Genomic DNA, 12,383 nt, shown 5'->3' on the forward strand with positions numbered 1-12,383 from the left:
GGAACTTTAGCTTTTTCAGGATTATCTGTGGCCCTCTGGGAAGCTCACACAATCTCTCAGAAAGGCCAAGGTTCCCTCCAGTGGTGCCAATTGTGTCTCCCCTCTTCTTCATGGCCTGCATTCTGGCTGCCCTAGGATTTATTGATCTCATTTGTCGATCCCCACTTTTGTTAACCTGTTCTGTCCTATGATTTCTCTGCTGCTGCAGTTGCATTGATCTTTATAGGATCTGACCTGCTTCAAAGTTCACAAGGTACAAAGATGGGGTAGAAATGGAAAAAAAAAAAAGAGAGAGATTGAAGCAGAGTTCTCCTGCCCAGCATTAGAATGGTTTCATCAAATACAAATAAAGTGGTCTTTTTCCTAAGGTCTTTTACTATGCCCTGGTGTAAATATTATTTTGTTTGATTTAAAATTTCAGAAAAATTTAAATAGAAACATGTACAAGCCACTAACTCTCTGACTCTGTGACAGACAGTAATGTGATACAAGCATGTTAAAGAACCAGGCATTTTGCTCTCCTTAGACCAGAGGCCCTGGGCAAAAAGGATGCAGTATCTGCCCAGTTCCTAGTTGTTCCAGCCCTGGGGTCAGCCATAAGCACTACAGCTCCAGCCTGTCCCCTCAGTGCTCCTCTCCTATGCAACCCTGAGGAAGTAAGAGCCCAGCAGTGTTCCCAGATAAGCCCACATGCTATAGAATCTTTACCAGATTCTGCCACAAAAGTGAAGGTGAGTCCTCTCCAGCTACCCAGTAAAATTGCCAATTAAATCCTAGAAATCAAATTAGAACTACTGGATGTCTGTAACTTTGCTAGCCCTAGGGAAACAGTCACTGCCAGCAGGTGCTTCAGAGCAACTCTTTGTAATATTCATGTCATGTTGCTTAAAGATGTGAAAAAGACCAAGTCTACCAGCTTCTGCTATTTGACAAACCAGACTGCTGTTGGACCACATTTGAACAGACAGCTGTATCTGAATGTGCCAGGAAAAGCCTTCTCATGCAAGCAAATAAGGTCAGCAAAAATTTTAAGACTAGCTAAGAACCAGTGTGCACCTAATCCTGCAAAATCCTAGCAACAGTCTATGTTCACTGTTGTTTCTTTCAAATATGTGTTTGTTCATTCACACATCACTCATTCACTAGACATGCAACAACAATTTATCAATCTCCAGTCTGTGCCTAACTCTGTGCTAGGTACTAGGCACATATCATCCTTGCCCAACACAAAGTCTATAAGCTGGCTAGTGGCTGCTACTGATCATACATACTTCTATGTTCTCATACATCAATTTAGAACTTTTCCTGAAAACTATGGAATGCAATTTTTGCTAATAAAACAAGATTGCAAGCAATATTTAATATTGCTTAACTGGAAAACAAAGTGGCAGAATGAATGAAGTCTGCATATCCTGAATTCAAAGTCAATTAGAAGTTTCTGTCTAAACCAAGAACAGAGCTAAAGTTACCTAAACTGTAATCTGGCTTTTACACTGATTATCACTTTATCCCTTGGAGAATAAAAGCAGTGTAAGATTCCCAAGGCTACAAAGAATATAACTTAAATTGTGCACAGAAATAACATAAATAAAAGAATAAAACAGCCATATAAAAGGCAATACTGTGCCATTTTAGCTCCAAAATAACATCTGAACAACATCTGAATTCTGAATTAGCTGTCCTGAAAGTCCTTTCTTATTCCTGTCCTCACCTATTCCTGCTGGATACAAGGCCAACATCTTCTGCCCCTGGTAGTCAATTGAAGACTTCCCAGCACATAATGTCTGGCAGTTTGTTTACTTGATTGTTTAGAGTATATCATATCATAAACCTCAAACTACAAGAAAGGGAAGGGTAAGATGATAACAAGAGAAGTTCAAGTTATTGATGTGGCAAGAAGAACTGACATGAGGCAAAGTTATTCTCAGTAATGTTCTTAATAACATTTAGGGTTTATCCTGCTTATACCCATTGCTTGACTAATTAAATGCCTGAAATCCAAGAGAAGTTAAGTTTTAAAATATAAAAGTCTAGGCTATAGTTTTGATAGACTTCCACCCACAGCTGATTTAAACAAAATTTGCTTATAAAGACCCAGTTCAAAAATGGGCATCTGAAATGAACAGACATTTCTCAGACAAAGAAGTAAAAGCAGCAAATGAGCATATGAAAAAACGTTCAACGTCATTGGTCATTTGAGAGATGCTGATGAAAACAACTGAGATTCTACCTCACTCCAGAAAGAATGGCTGCTATCAAGAAATCAACCAATAACAAATGCTGGTGGGGGTGTGGGGAGAAAGGAACCCTGCTCCACTGCTGGTGGGAGTGCAGACTGGTGAAACCACTGTGGAAATCGGTGTGGAGATACCTCAAAAACCTAGGACTAGAGATCCCATTTGACCTAGCTATTCCCCTGCTGAGTATCTTCCCAAAAGAATTAAAAGAATCATACCACAGTGATATATGTGCATCTATGTTTATAGCAGCACAGTTTATAATAGCTAAAGCTTGGAAACAGCCCAAGTGCCCATCAGCTGGAAACTGGATAAAGAAAATGTGTTTTTTTAATAAAATGGAGTACTACTCAGCCATAAAGAATGAGAAACTAGAGACATTTGTAGCTAAATGGATGCACATTGAGGTGATACTCTTAAGTGAAATAAATAGGACACACATGTGTAAATACCAAATAGTTTCTCAAGTGTGAGAAACTGAAAGGGTAAATAAGGACTAAAAGGTATAATAGATAATGTGAAATAGAAAGAAAAGGGGCACAGGGGAAGTGGGAGGGTTAGGGGAAAGGAAAGAAGGGAATGGAATAAATATGAGAAAAGAAAAAAATGGAAACAAAGTCTTTGTAAATAGGGACAGGTAGAGGGGGTGACGGGCGCACAGGTAATGAGGAAAAAATAAGAACCAAGATGCATCATGTAAAGGTACAAGCACCCAATGATAAATGTAAATGTATTGTATACCTAAAATGTACCAATAAAAGAATTTAAGCGAAAGAAAGAAAGAAAGAAAAAAAGAAAGAAAGAAGGAAAGAAAGAAAGAAAAAGAAAAATTTCAGGGAGCCATTTCCGGTGGGCCAAAACTAGGCAGAAACTTGGAGCTTCTGAGGCGCCAGCTGTCTGTCACCGCCACCTCTGCTGTGCCCAGTGTCCGGGGCCGAGCTGGGCTGTTGGGAGGCCTGGCCATGGGACAGTCCGAGCCTTCTGTGATGTGAGGCACGGGCCCTCCCATGGGTCCTCTGACAAGCTGCGGGCGGGAGGCATTGGCTCTGCTGCGGTCTCGGCCACTGCTGCTGCCCAGCTCCGGCATCGTGAACATAGACTGGAGTTCCACATCTGCCACAACTACCCTTGGAGCAAACTGCCAGTCAACATGAGGCAGAGTCTTGGAAATTCACAGAGAGAATATGAAAAGCAAGTTGTCCTGTACAGTATCCGCAATCAGATATGATACAGAAATAACTTAGTTAAATATGTCAAGAAAGATGAACGGAAATACTGTGAGGAGCTGAAATACAGTCGCGATCATCTCATGCTGTACCGGTACCATCTGTCAAATATCATGGTGAAGGGCCTGTGGATCACACCCTTCTCCTACTACACCGGGATCACGGAGGACATTATGAACAGTGAGAAAATTTATGACTCATTGCCCAATTTTACTGCTGCTGACTGTCTAAGGCTTCTTGGCATAGGAAGAAACTAGGAGCCAGTCCCAGCACTCAGAAGGAAGCTCCTCCGCCGCCATCCCAAGCTCCTCGGGCAGAGAAGGTGAGCCACGCGGGTGCCAGAAACACGCCCCCCCACACACCGTGGAAATGAGAAGACATGTAAATAAGGCTCAAAAACAGACTTCTGGATCACCTACAGCAACCCCAAAGGGAAATGAGATGGAACAATTTGATACTCAACCATTTGGACTCTCTGAACTGGCAACAAAAGAGGATCTAGGAAAAATGAAATCAGAAATAATTACTCAGATAACAGCAAAGATTTTGCTCATGGTGCAAGACATGATTAATAAATCTAGAGAGGACACAGATTAAAAAAATAGAGGATCTGAGGAACATGATGGAATCCCAACATAGGAAACAAATGGAATCCATAAAACAGATGCAAACAGATTTCTAGGAGATTAAAAACTCCATCAAAAGTCTGTGCAGCAGAATGAACCAATGTGAGGATAGAATTTCAGATACAGAAGAAAAGATTGCAATTAGTGACCAGGAAAAGAAAAATTGCTTTAAAATTGTAAAGGAACACGAGAAATCAATCCAGCGGCTGCTAGACGATGCAAAGAAGAATAACATAAGACTGATTGGAGTCAATGAAGAAAGAGGAGAGAGTGCAGATGACATAAAAAAACTGTTCACAGAAGTGATAGCAGAAAACTTCCCAAGGAGGGGAAAAGAACATGACATATGGATAAAATGAGGCATATGGGACTCCAAATAGCCTTGATCAAAAAAAATCTACACATAGGCATATAATAGTTAGGATTCCAGAAATCCAACAGAAGAACAAAGTTCTACAAGCAGTGAGAGAAAAGAAACAAATCACATACAAAGGAAAGCCCATCAGAATCACAGCAGACTTCCCAACGCAAGCCCTCAAGACAAGAAGAGCTTGGAGTGATATATTTCAAGCCCAAACCACATTGATGTATCCTGAAAAACTATCTTTCAAAATTGATGGAGAAATAAGATACTTTCATGATAAAGAGCACCTCAGGAACTGCATGAATATCAAACTGGCACTCCAAAACATTTTAGACAATACCCTAGGAAAAGACAATGAGAATCACAACCCCAGGAAACCCAGCAGAATGAATTCATTGGGTGTGACAAATTAAATGCAAAGGGGGAGAATCGAACAAAAAGAAAAAGTCATGACAAGGCTTTTAAAACTTTTAACTTCATCTCCCTAATGAGGGTATAATTCGATCTTATTATTGTACTGATTAGTATTTTTCTGATTGTAGAGTTGCACACCTTTCCTTGTGTTATACTGGCTATTTATCATCTTTTTATGTCTACTTTTTAATTGGGTTGTCTATTAATGAGCTCTAAGAATTCTTTATATATTCTGGTCATAGGTTATATGCATTGTAAATATGGTCTGTTTAAGGACTTCTTTTCATTTTAATGCTGTCATTTAAAGTTCTAAATTTTGATGGAATCTCATCTATCAATTTTTTTCTTTTATACATCATGTCTTTTGTATACTAGGTAGTTCTTGCCAACCCTGAATTCATAAACATTTTCCCTTATAATTTCTTCTTAAAGTTTTATATTTTTAGGCTTTCATATTAAGTTCATAGATCCCTTCAAGTTATTTTCATGTATGGAAATAAAGGGTTGAGGTTAATTTTTTATATATGGATACCAGGTGTTCTAGTGCCGTTTGGTGAAAACACTCTCTCTTCCCCGGCTCTTGAATTGAGTTTATATTCTATAAAAGGCTAATGTTCAATAATCTTTCAAAACTCAGTGGACCGTATATGTGTGGTTCTATTTCTAGATTCTCTATTTTATTACAATGATCTATATGTCTTTCCTTATACCAACACTGCCTTGATTACTATAGCTTTAGAAGAAGTCTTAAAATTAGGTACTAAACATCTTCCAACATTGTTTTTGTTTTTTAACTTTTCTAGGTCCTTTGTATTCCTACGTAACTTTTAAATTTCAATATTCAATTCTTCATTTATAGCAAGTATACACAGACCTGAATTTTTATATATACCTTGTGTTTTCTAATCCTGCTAAATTCAAATCCAAGTTTTAGGGACTCCTAGAGATTTCTTAGTATTTTCTCTGTAGACGATCATTTCATCTACATATAAAGATTTTGCTTCTACCTTGCCAGTCCTATCCTAATTGTGTCATTTTATTTCCAGACTATTTTAGTGGGGCCTAGGTTTCAAAGTTTAATGGACATATAAAGAGTAAGCATATCTGTCCTTGTTCCCCACCTTAAGGAGAAAGCATTGTATCTTCTCCATTCATATAAGGCTTTCTCGCTGGAAGTATGGAGTACATGTCTTTAATCTGTTGAGAATGTTCTGTTCTACTTCTAGTCTCCTAATAGCTTTTACCATGAACAGCTGTAGAATTTAGTCCAATACTTTTTCTCCAACTAGTGACAGGATCATATGGCTTTTTCCTTTCCTCTGTTAAAATGATGACTTTTGGGGGTGGATCTTCCAATGTTGAACCAGCACTGCCATCCCTATATATAACAAAACCACTTCCTGCATACTGCCACATCTGACTTCTAATAGTTTGTTTTGTTAAACAAATTTCTATCTATGTTCATACTTTTTTCTCCTATTATCTTTATCCTGTTTTAGGATTAGCATAATGTTGAGTTCCTAAAATGAGGGGAGAAGTGTTCCTTCTTTTTTCTGCTTTAATTGTTTGATATAATTTAACAGTTAAAATGTATATGAGCCTGCTGTTTTCATATAGGTTGGTTTTCAAGCTATGAATATACTTTCTTTAATAGGTGCTATTCAAATTTTATATTTCCTCCAGAGTTAGTTTCATTAATTTGTCTTCCAAGGTACTTCTTAGAAGTTGTCAAATTTATTTCAAAACTGATTTTTGAAATATGCTTTCTATATCCTTTTAAATTCTGTAAAATCTGTGGTAATGTCTCCTAGATCTTGATATTGTAATTTTTAAAAATGTATAATTGATATTGTGTAACAGAAAGAAAAGATCTAAAGATGCAGGGGAAGTGGGAGGGGTAGGGGGAAGGAAAAAAGGGAAAAGAAAAAATATGAGAAAAGGAAAAAGATGGAAACAAAATCTTTGCAAATAGGGAAGGGTGGAGGGGGTGAAGGGAGCACAAGGAAAGGGGGGAAAAAAAAGAACCAAGATAGTCATGTAATGGTACAAGATCTCAATGATGAATGTAATTGTATTTTATACCTAAAATGTACCAATAAACTTAATGGGAAAAAATTTTTTTAAAATGTAAATGTATTGTATACCTAAAATGTACCAATAAAAGAATTTAAGGGGAAAAAAATTTTTAAATTTTTTTAAAAAGGAAGAAACCAGTACATTGATCTTATGAATCAGTGTAGGTCATCAAAAAAATTCTTCAGAAGGAAAATGGCTGGTGATCTTCTACCAGTAAAGCTGGTAGGGATCGCCATAGAGCCGTGTTGGGTGATGCAGACTAGATATATCACTGAAGATGACACCAAGATATGCACTTTGCCTGAGAAATGCGCTATTGATAAGATCATCAATTCAGGCCCTCAGCTCTCCGGATCACTAGATTACAATGTAGTACATAGTTTATATAACAAAAGATTTGTTTCTCTGAATGTACCAATATCTGATGACAGCTGTATAGTAGTTCCTCCCCTGGAAGGCTTTATAATGAATCTAGTGCAGGGTGATTATTTTGAAACTGCTTTATAAAATATTTTTTTCAATAGATGAGCACACTAATGTTGCAGAGCTTGCCAATGTCCTTGAGATAGACTTATCTCTGGTTAAGAATGCTGTTTCAATGTATTGCTGATTGGGCTTTGCCCATAAGAAAGGACAAGTAATAAATTTGGATCAACTACATTCATCGTGGAAGAATGTTCCATCTGTAAACAGATTAAAGAGTACTTTGGATCCACAGAAGATGCTCTTGTCGTGGGATGGTGGGGAGAGTAGGAGTCCTGTGCAAGAAGTTTCTTTAGCTACCAACACGGATACAAATAGGAAGACCCAGCTGATACAGCCAGTATAAACAGTTTGAGTCTGTCTACAGGATATAAAAAGCATATTGCATTTCTATTTGACTCAACTCTTACTGCTTTCTTAATGATGGGAAATCTTTCACCAAACTTGAAAAGTCATGCAGTCACAATGTTTGAAGTAGCCAAACTCTCAGATGAGTCTCTAGATAGCTTTCTTATAGAACTAGAAAAGGTTCAGAGCACTGGTGAAGGAGAAGCACAGAGATACCTTGATCATGCCCTTACTCTGTTAAACACGATACTGTTTCTGCATCACAATAAAGATGTAGTTGCACAAACTGCTCAGCCAGACCAACCCAATTATGGTTTTCCTCTGGATCTCTTATGCTGTGAAAGCCTTCTTGATTTGGATCCTGCCACTTGCAGCAGCGTTCTAAACAAAAATTACATGCTGCTGGTTTCCATGGCTCCTCTCACCAATGAGATCTGGCCCATCAGCAGCTGCACCCCTCAGCATATGGGACCAGCTATCCCAGAAGTCAGTTCTGTTTGGTTTAAACTGTATATTTACCATATCACTGGGCAAAGACCACTATCTCTTTTACTATCGAAAGGTACAAGACTTCAAAAACTGCCAGACATATTCCAGGGTTACGATCACTTGCTCATAATGTCTTGGGGTCATGATCCTGGTGTAGTTCCCACATCAAAAGTGCTCACGATGTTGAATGATGCTTTAACACATGCTACAGTTTTAATTCGGGGATATGGTTTGTATGGGATAGGAGAAACTGTCCATGTACCGTTTCCTTTTGATGAAATAGAGCTACAAGGAGAGTTCACCTGGGTCAGCATGGGCGTTTATAAAGCATTGCAGACACTAAGGGACAAGGTGGACTTGCAGCATTTCTGCGGCTATGTCACCATGTTGAATGCTTCCAGCTAACTTGCAAGTAGAAAACTCAGCGATGCTTCTGACAAGAAAGGAGAACCTGATTTGGCATCTGGCTCGGATGAAAATGGAAGTACAGAGTCATTTGAAATGGTTATTGAAGAAGCAACTATAGACTCAGCAACAAAACAAAACTCTGGTGCCACAACAGAAAGCAGAGTGTGCTCCGCTGGAGCGGTGCTTTGGAATTCCGCTGTTCAGTTCTGAATTAAACCACAAAGTTTGGAGGAAAATCGCTACTCACGGCCTTTGCAGAAAAGAGAGCCTTCAAAACCTTCTACATTCCAGCAGAAAACTCTCTCTACAAGACCTTAATTTTGTTCACTCATTCCAGGAAGGTCTTTAACACTGGATATTCACACACAGCCCAGCTTTTCAAGTTTTCTTTCACAGTCATCTTACGCTGATACAGGAGTTCCACTTCCTGCGAAAAACTTAATATTTAAAGATGGCATCTTGTCAGAATGAAGTGGACAGTCACCTTCCTCACTTCGTATTGCTAATCTCCATTTGCAATAATTTGATTACACCATTTGTTGCTCTCATATTCTGCCGTTTTCCTTTCTTAATGTTAGCCTTATAATGTCAGCCACTAAAAAGCCTCCTGCTGCTGCAGTGCAATTCTTGCTTCACTTGTACTAAGTTTGGGGAACATGTTCATGTTTTCTGGGGTGTGTTCATTATTGCACATCTTACTGCAACAAAGTGCTTTTTAGCAGCTAGCACTGTATTTTTTACCGTGAGACAATCTGCATTTCTTTTATAAAACTAAGAATATCCTTTATAGAGGCTTTATGATGACTGTTATGTTTCTAAGCAGTCACTATGAATATTGCAATGGTGATTTTATATGTTAGTTTATTAAACATAAATCTTGTTTAATTTTATATTTTGTTACCTACGCTTTGGGGCATCAAGGGAAGAGATGGAATTCTTCCTCTAAAAAGGCTTCTTGGTAGCGAAACTGTAAAACAGTGAACATCTAGTATTAAGAGGTAATGTGATAGGGCATTAAGAGTTTCATTGGGTGTCTGTAAATTATGTATATAAATCAAACGTTGTTGAAGGTCTGTAAATCAGTATAGTTCCACGTATCTTAACCTAGATTTATAGAGTCTGCACTCAGATTGTGACTGTTCATTGAAATTTCATGGGATAAGCTTTGGGAAACATTCTATTTTTAGATAGTGTTTATATGTGGACTTCTGTTGTCACAAGTCTTTATGGGAAAATAGAACTTATTTTTCACTTGTAGCTGAGGCTGCTGCATGTTTTCACCCCAATTTATTTTTTTGTTTTGTTTGGTAGCTTTACGAGTACATTGTTACAGAAGTTGAATTTAATGTTTCCAAGCCAAGGATTGTGATTTCAGATTAGAGTTACATATTAAAGCATTAAGGCTGTGTCTTCAGATCAGAAAACTTCCATGATAAACCTTCTTTGGAGATATTCTTAAGCAGTGTGGATCTTAAACTTACATTAATAGTTTTGGAGGAAGTATGGAAAATGAATAATTTCAAAGTGTTTGAGTCACTGATTCTTTTAGTATCTCAAACATTAATTAGAATAATTGAAATCACTTTGTAAACTTTTCAGATTACCTTCTTGGGAAGTTTGGTTTTGTTTAGCTCTTCTTGTAGGATAATAGTTTGCTAGGTTAAAACTGTCACCAAACTAATTGGTCAAGCATATATCTAAAACACTTAAAACATTAAAAAATTTGGTAATGTTATAGCCTAACATTTTGGGGAGAATTTTTCTTATTTATAGAATTAATATTTGTGTATTTAACATATTTCTGGAAATATATGCCTTTCTTAAAACTATTAACATAACCATGCATTTAATACCATGGCCTATCTCTAGAACTGAATACTTTGGATCAGGTTACCCCTGGCACAATCAGTACTGTGTTTGGGGTAAATGCGATAATGTTTAGTTTTCTACTTTGTTTTATATAAGGTAGAAACCATATGTATGTTATGTGTGTCTGTAAAAGGAAAAGTATATACTAATATTAAAATACTTTCTTATTACTGTGGAAAAAAAAAAGAAATTTCACATAGCATCTCATTTCCAAATAGCATTTCACTCTAGAATGGCAACTTCTAGAATGGCAAGTTGGTTAAATTTCTTAGACATATGTTAAACCTCTTAATCCTCATAGCAACAGCAAGAGGCAAGTGGATGGATATTCATTTACTTATTCATCATTTATTCACTTTGTTTTCATTACCTTTTCATTTATCATCTCAGTGTCTGTCAGTCAGTGAGCAGTTGTTGATGACTTCCATGTTCTGGACTTTGTGCTACACTATTATCATATACACTGGAGAATGACAGTCCCCATCATATGTGGCTACTGTAATTGACTAAAAATAAATAAAATGGGCTGGGGATTTAGCTCAGTAGCACTGCGCCTGCCTTACAAGCGCAAGGTCCTGAGTTTGATCCCTGATACCAGAAAAAGTAATCAATTAACTAATTAAAAAAATTAAAAAAATTAAAATTCACTAGCCATATTCTAAGGAGTCAAAAACCACTTGTGGCTAAAGGCTAGCTTATTAAAGGCTGCGATAGAATGCTTCATCTTTGCAGAAAATTCTACTGGACACTGTTATGACTTGTGTCTAGATGTCCCCTCAAAGCCTCATACAGTCATAGGTGGGGTTTTTCAAAATGGCTGGATCTAGAGTGTGTGATTCTGGGATTAAGTGTGTGATGCTGGGATCAAGGGTGTGTGATTACTAAATTAGTCCACTGATTGGTTTGGCGTAGTTCTAAGAATGGATATTAAGAAGGCTCTCTCTGGGTGTGAGTGCTACTGCCTATATAAGGGACAGAAAGACGGCTGTTGTGGTCACTTGTTCCTTGCTGCTTGCTGCCTTCTGCATGCCAGCTAGGCAATGCCCCCTCTGCCATGCCACCCTGCATTGGAGCCAGCCAACTATGAACTGAAATCTCTGTACACTGTGAGTTAAATAAACCTTTCCTCCTTTAACTTTGGCTATCAGGCATTTTGTTTGGGCAACAAAAAAAGTAACTAAGATGTACACCATTCTGCATTATTTTCTATTGTCAACTAATAGTAACTAAGACTAGCAAAAGATGCAGAGCACATCTCATCTCCTTAAGTCTTACTTTCACCTCAGAAAAGTCACTATCCTCTTTTCCTATCCTTGCCTATGCTGGATATGGAGCAAAGATGAGAGAGGATGAGAGGGCCTGCCTCTCCTGGTCTAGAAAAGTTCCATATGAGCACTGTCTCATGCCTACCTGTAAGAAGGATACCTCTATCTTTAGTGCATTCCATTCACCTATATGCCAGAACCAGTTAGGCTGGTAACTCTCTTTCTCTTTTTCCAATGATTTCCAAGAACACCACATCTACTCTACTGTCTCACTGCTGCTTTAACCTTTCTGCATTTATTATTGACAACTGAAAAAGGTCTCATGAAAACAATCTAATTTTCTTCCCCTTATTTGCCTTCACCTCCATTTCTCAGATGAGAGAGTAAAGGTTGGAGAATTCTTTCAAAGACCCCACAAGGCAATAAAACATTCATTTCTCAACAACACATATTCCCATCCAGTCCACCTCCTGCTCTGCACACCTGACGCTAGCCTCCATGACAACAAGCTCTGTTCTTTGTACGACATCCAATATATCTTCCCACGGAACAATTTCTACCAGGAAATTAGGTGTTGA

General features: G+C 37.9%; 1 long non-coding RNA gene and 1 pseudogene across 50 annotated transcripts in view; one reads left to right on the forward strand and one right to left on the reverse strand.

The window, feature by feature from the left end:
• Positions 1-12,383, reverse strand: part of LOC110346967 (uncharacterized) — a 299,763-nt gene that overhangs the window by 168,067 nt on the left and 119,313 nt on the right. The window lies entirely within an intron of this gene.
• On the forward strand, positions 6,756-9,193 carry LOC101700924 (protein FAM91A1 pseudogene; annotated as a pseudogene).

The sequence above is a fragment of the Heterocephalus glaber genome, unplaced genomic scaffold, assembly GCF_053883595.1.
Source record: "Heterocephalus glaber isolate CG9 unplaced genomic scaffold, H.glaber_assembly_v1.0 deba00001431, whole genome shotgun sequence".
Taxonomy (NCBI): Eukaryota; Metazoa; Chordata; class Mammalia; order Rodentia; family Bathyergidae; genus Heterocephalus; species Heterocephalus glaber.